The sequence below is a fragment of the Protomyctophum parallelum genome, assembly GCF_964188405.1.
Source record: "Protomyctophum parallelum genome assembly, chromosome: 6".
Lineage (NCBI taxonomy): Eukaryota > Metazoa > Chordata > Actinopteri > Myctophiformes > Myctophidae > Protomyctophum > Protomyctophum parallelum.
This window is the reverse complement of record NC_139701.1, coordinates 18,248,701-18,255,212: the sequence shown is the minus strand read 5'-3', so window position 1 is coordinate 18,255,212 and position 6,512 is coordinate 18,248,701.

The following is a 6,512-nucleotide window of genomic DNA, read 5'->3' as shown; positions in this document are numbered from 1 at the left end:
TTCCATTCTAAAATGTTATATGCAGAGGTATTTCTGTCTTTGCAAAAGTATGTGGGGGAATATGGGGTCCAATGGCACAACTAGCCATGACGACAGAACTCAAGATAACTACTCCCATTAAAGAAAAATAGATACAGTATATTGGAAAAACTATGCCTCCATTTTTAAGCATGCTATAAAAACACCCTAAAACATAAAATGACAACCATGTGTGTCCATATACTTCAGTGTATGACAGTGTCACTCTGTGAAAATATCTGATCCCACAACATATCGCAGTGCAATGTGTTGTGTTGTGAGCTTGGCTCTGCTACATTTTAGAAAAGAGAATTATTGGCTACCAGATTTTCCAAGGTCACTGGAAGATATAAAGGCCTGGATAGAAACCAGAAGATCTGCCACATTGTAAGAATGTAGTAATAATTAATAATATAAAGGGGTATTTATTTACAAAAGTATTATCTTTATCCGCCCATCTATGTTGAAATTATTTTGTTATATTGTATTCAGATTATTCAGATATTTGTAAATGAGGTGCCTTTTTGAAGAATGTCTCTCCTTTGTTTAAGTAACATTTGTTGTACTTTATGTTTGTTGTGTCTGGACATCTGCCCGTGCTGGCGGGTCGAAAGGGGAGCTCATCTCATCTGCACATCTCACATTTCTGCTCTCTATCTATACCGTTTAAAATAATGTGCAGACTGTTGTTTTAAATATGTTCTAACTCTGTTAAATTAAAGAACGTAATTAATCTCATCCGTTATATCATTCAGATTGTCAGATGCAGATAGTCTAACTATAGCTCTCTTCATAGTGGTCTTTGCTGCACAGATGCAACGCTCTGTAATTCTCATCGGTATGAATTCCTGTGTCAATGGATATGCCTAGTAATGATCTAATAGTAATCAGATACGTCCACATTTTTATCACACCTAACGGAGCTGTGATTTCACATCGCAAGGACTGATTTGTAGCTGGAGTTGTCTACAGCTGGTGGTTCCAGAGGTGTGTGCGGCTGTGTGTGTAGTACTGTATGCATGTGTGCAGTGTGCACGTCTATGCAACTGTGTATAGGTGCACAGTACTGGCTAATGAGGTAGTCTGTACATGAGCTCAATGTGACAGTTATGGGTTCAAGTGCTGATCTGAACTGCTAGGTTTACAGGGTAGAGGTACAAGCTAGGGGCCAACTCAGTCTGGGCGTGACCCCGCTATGGGGCTGTGTCTGTCTAGATAGTTAGCCCGTAAGTCCTCCTCAAAGGTGGCCCAGCGGCCAAAGCGATTCGGGCTGGCGTGGGGAGGCGGTGGGGACAAGTGTTGGGTTTCAGTGTCACGCTGGGGTAACTCTCCCAAGTGCACTCCTTGGAGCCCTCAGCCTCCCTCCCCCAGGCCAAGCTCAGCATCCATTATGCCCTAATACACTAACACTCACCTCTGTCACCCTCCCTATGCCTCCCTTCGTGCGGCCCTAGTTCTCATCTCATGGCCCAGTGCGCTCCTAGGCTGCTCACAGCCTGGTTTCACTGCAGTAAATGTCACCTGAGTTACACTCCCACCGCTCTCCACAGACAGCCCTTTATTCACCAGCCCTTTTTATAAGGGCCCCTGCTCACATTTCATGTTTTCTCTTTTTTATTACGTGCCAAGGAAGCCTTTTCCTCCCTTACTCATTGGCCATATGATAACACTCATACTTTTTCATGTGAATGCCAGTTTTCCTTTTCCTGCATTGTATTTAGTTTTTCCTTTTTCGCCTTTCAGCTCGTTCTCCCTTTTCACTTCTCAGCGTCTCTCAAGAAAATGCCTGTGTTGTTAGGGTTATAGTGTTACCGGAAACAGAGAATTACGCTCCACCCTGCTAGTGCTGCTGCGTAGGTGCTGACGGTTCTCACCAATCTAAATGTAAGCCATCCGCTAATTTCTGGCTCTATAAAGCCATATTCAGGAAACAGAGCATGAAGTCCTGCCGCAGGTCCACTCACAGTGCCATACGATGAAACTGTAGACTACTGTGCTGAACAAAGAGGAGTATATACCAATTTTTTATGTCGTTTTTAATTGAGTCTCAAATGTTGTACATTTTACATGATCATCACCCTCAATTGTGGCTCTAAGACTAATCCTTTAAGTCATTGAACTTAATAAGCATTACATTATAAGAGTATAGCCCACACTCGTAGTGTTAAAGTTATGGAGGCTACATTTTTATATTTTAGTTTTTGTTGGCCAGCACCTCACCACTAAAAGTGTGCGTTTAACCTATTTGGATTGAACAGATCATGTCTGATTTTGAATTCCAGTAAGACTTGAAATCCAGACAGCTCTCTTAATAATCAATTCTCAATATCCATAGGATGAGTATAGGCCTATTTCAAGTAGTTCATATCATAGTACACTACATTCAAATTGTCACATACTGACACTTTGGGGTTTGGATAAATCACAAGTTAAAGGTCAACTAGTATAAGATACTTTATAAATGTGAGTCAAAGGGAGTTTTGAACCAATAGTGATGACAGCATGATTAATGTTCTTCTCCATGGCTCCCTCGCCCTCTGCCTCTACACAGCAGGTCCACAGTGTCCAACATAAAGCAAGAGAAAGGTGCTTCTTCAAGCATAGGAATGTGCAGTACAGTGTAGGCCTCAGAAGAATGTGCCAGGGCTTTTCATCTAAATTTAAGAGCTTGACTTAAACTTCACAATTTGAAACAAGGTTACTGGATTACAAAGATTAATGAGGCAAACAAGGCTTGGGTATCTTACTTATTCTAAAAGCGTTCAAGTGTGTTCCTGTATATGCCAGGTGGACAAGGTGATGAGAGGGTCCTTCTGAACTCATCATTGTTAGATTTCAGCAGCTTCATCAATCTTCCATAAACTGCAATAAAGAGGCAGTGTGGAGGCTGCGAGTCGCGAGTGGCTGTCTGAACCCATCACATGCCAGGGGGGCAAATGGTCAGTCTGGGTAAGAGAAAACCTAGCTTGGCACTGTACAGGTCCCTGCCAGAGACTGCCAATACAAGCTACAGTATAGTGGGGCCGCCTTGACAAACTGCACTCTCAATCTGCTGCCTGCTCACTGCCAGAGAATATCTGCAGACTGCCAAGCCTTATGGCAAACGAAGGATAGTTTTATGGAAACCATGGATTTTCCTCACAGGAAAAACTGTGCTCTTTCGTGTTATTCTTTCTTGCTCTATAAATGTTATGTGATCGTGATGTATGAAATACAGTAGAGTTTAAGTGTCTGCGATATACCTATTTTGAGCCCTCAAAACTACAGTTCGCAAATGTAAAATGTAATTTTTTTTCTTCCTTTTTTAAACTGGAAATATACATTCTTCTTGTGTTTTACAAGCAGGTGGTTTATTATATTTTTGTGCTTTTCATGAGAGATTCACTTTTTTTCCTCAGAACATTTACCCTGGATGTCAGATTGTCAGTAGCACTGTGTATTTCAGTCTACATTAGTCCATTATATCCACAACTGAAAGCCTGACCACCTGACCAAAAACATCTCCAATTTAGCTGTTGCAAGATTAACTGTTACAGCAGGACATGAAATACTAGAACTAAAAATGGACAGATATATTGCTTAATTCATCCACTCCAAACCAAACACTGTGATGATCAGTGTGTCAAGTAACTTAAGTAATATATTACTTTCAGTAATATTACTTTTTTTAAGGCCTTAAACCATCCGGAACAACAACCTAAACTAGTGTGTGTAACTCGTTAGACTGCACTGTTAAAGATAAGAGACGTAAACAAACTAACCATGGAGGAGGTCAAGATGGTCAATGTAAAGTTGCACGAATGGCCAAGGCTCCAAGAACAGTCAGAAATAGTAGTTATGGGCTTTTATTTTCCCCAAACTCCTCCACCAAAATTCCAGAAAATAGTTCAGTGCAATAATTCTCAATAGCACACTGACTGTATTACAGGCAACAAAAATAAAGAAAGGACAAAAAGATAAATAAATAGAGCTCTCTTCAGGCTGTACCTTGATCCCACAAGGTCCTGTAGCTCTCCCTCAGGGATCATTGTCAGAGGCTGCATCCGAATTGCTAGGGTTGTTCCCTACTCCCTACTCCCCATACGGGGATCCAGACTAGTGGACTCTATAGTGATGATTTCGGACAATACTCCCTGTTTGGGGAGCACCGACTCTGACGTCAATATCGGTAGAGGGCGCTATAGGTCCGCGGGTTCATGTACTTGCATGAAATCCCCATTAGGTTTTTTCAGATCGCCTCATAAAGAACTGTTTGAAAAATAAACAAATCATACCGGCCGTTTCACTCATTTGGATATGAAGAATCGAATACCGGACTTCTCGCCTCGGCGAGTGGACTTCATCTTTGGCGAGTGGCCTTCCCCTTTGATCGAGAAGACTTCACTTTCCGGGGCGGGTTGTCCGAGACCACTCGCCCCGGAAAGTGAAGTCTTCTCGCCAAAAGGGGAAGTCCACTCGACCCGAAAGTGAAGCCCCAAGATGGTCCGTTGCTGCCCTCTAAAGGCCCGAAATAATTATATATATTATATATCAATCCTGTATCTAAAACAAGTACATATCGCGCTATATATATCGATGTGATCTGCGTTATTATGACCTCATGGCAGGTACATTCCAAAGCAACTAATAATAACCACGTTATGGTGACAATGTTACAATGTTTACATTAAATTAATCCAAGCTGTCTTCTTCTGCTATTGTAAACAGAAAGCATTTAATTTCGTTCATTTCGGTCCTGTACTATAGGATCTCCCGTACGGACCATACTCTATAGCTAAATTCCAATACCGCAACTTTCACACTCGCTCACTCTCCTCGCGTCCTCCACTCGCTCCTCGGCTCCGCCCCCAGCGAGGAGGAGAGGAGGAGGAGAGGATTCAATGAGAGGACAGAGTGGTGGTCGAATTTTCCTCTGGAATCGGAATGTACTACGCTGTCATTTCAAAGCGACGGCACATTCCGCGATCACTAATGACGTGTTTCAATTCAATTCAATTCAAATGGCTTTATTGGCATGGGAAAACATACGTTAACATTGCCAAAGCAAAATTGGTGTCACACAGCTGGATGCCTGGATCACTGGAACTCCGAACAGAGCCGTACAGTCTACAGAATAGACAATTCATCATGTTGTACATGTAACCGAGGGTCCGAGGCCAATGTGTATGTATTGGTAACATGTGCAAGGCAAGGGTATTTATTCCTGAAATAGTGAATAAGCGCCAGGATGCGCACACGTATAAATCACCCACTCCTCCGACAGTCAGTCCTCCTCCGCGGTCTTTGCAAATAACGGACACTATAACAGGAATTAGGTATAGTCTCTCTGACTTACATATTCAGTTCAGTCCACATATAAATAAATAAATTTTTCATTTTTGTCTCCGTCATTCATAGCAGTCTGTGCATTCAGGCATGCACAGAGATAAATTAACTATAGCTTTTGAGGTGCGCACAATATAGCCGGCCTAATTTATATATCCTACTTTTATTATGCTTATATCACACAACGCAATAAAGCCAGTGGCTTGTTGTGGTCCTTTCACTTTCACATAAGTAGGCTAGATAGGCTACTTTATCATTCTGAAGCTCTATTCATTCAGCGAAAATGTGTCTCTTCAACAAACAGTTGAACAGTGCGTGCATGTGTGTGTTGGCCGTTGGGTCGGCGACTTCAGCCAGTCAGCCGGCCGGCAGCTAGTGGATGGGGGGGGGGGGGGGGGTGCACAGTATCGGGTTTCATCAGTGTTTTCTGTGCCACATGTGGAGGAGGCGGACTTATGTCACTGGAGAAGGAAAAAAAACATGTACACGTGATGCGGAAATCCGCTGCGAGGAGACAAAATACCCCACCGAGCCTGCACCTGATGTACACTCGCTCTATGCGGTCTCGGAGAGCTCACTCGGCTCCTCCACTCGACTCTCCTCTCCTCCTCGATGGAGCGCTTTAACAATCGGAACGTTAACCATTTCCGGGTCACGCTGGAATGACCCCGAGTGACCGAGTGGGAGTGAGCGAGTGTCCGAGATTTTGGGTATTGGAATTTAGCTTATGGCACGGACCCACCAGTCACTCGAACGAGTCGTTCAATCATTGGCCGAGCCAGGCCGATCGTCCTTCCAGGCTATGGGATTTTCTCTGGGAGGGATGGGGTCTAATCTCCTCTTGTGCGGTTGAGAGTAGCCATTTTTTCCCCTGCGGTCTATGGTAGTAGCAGACTAGCACTGTCAATTAGCATCGAACATTTGCGCTCGTTATAGCTAAATACAGTATTAAAAAATTATGAATTATGATCGAAAATCTCAGTTACAATGAAACTGAATGGAGGTGTTTTTTTTAAGGGTAACTGTTCCGTTTTGGCAGAGTCAGACGATCCGCGATGTCAACACCAGTCACTCCTCCCAGTCACCCCCAGGCATGATGCCTTCTACCCGGGCATAATTTCCTCTTTACATCCCCTGTCTTCTGGGACCACCAGAGCTCCAATAGCTAT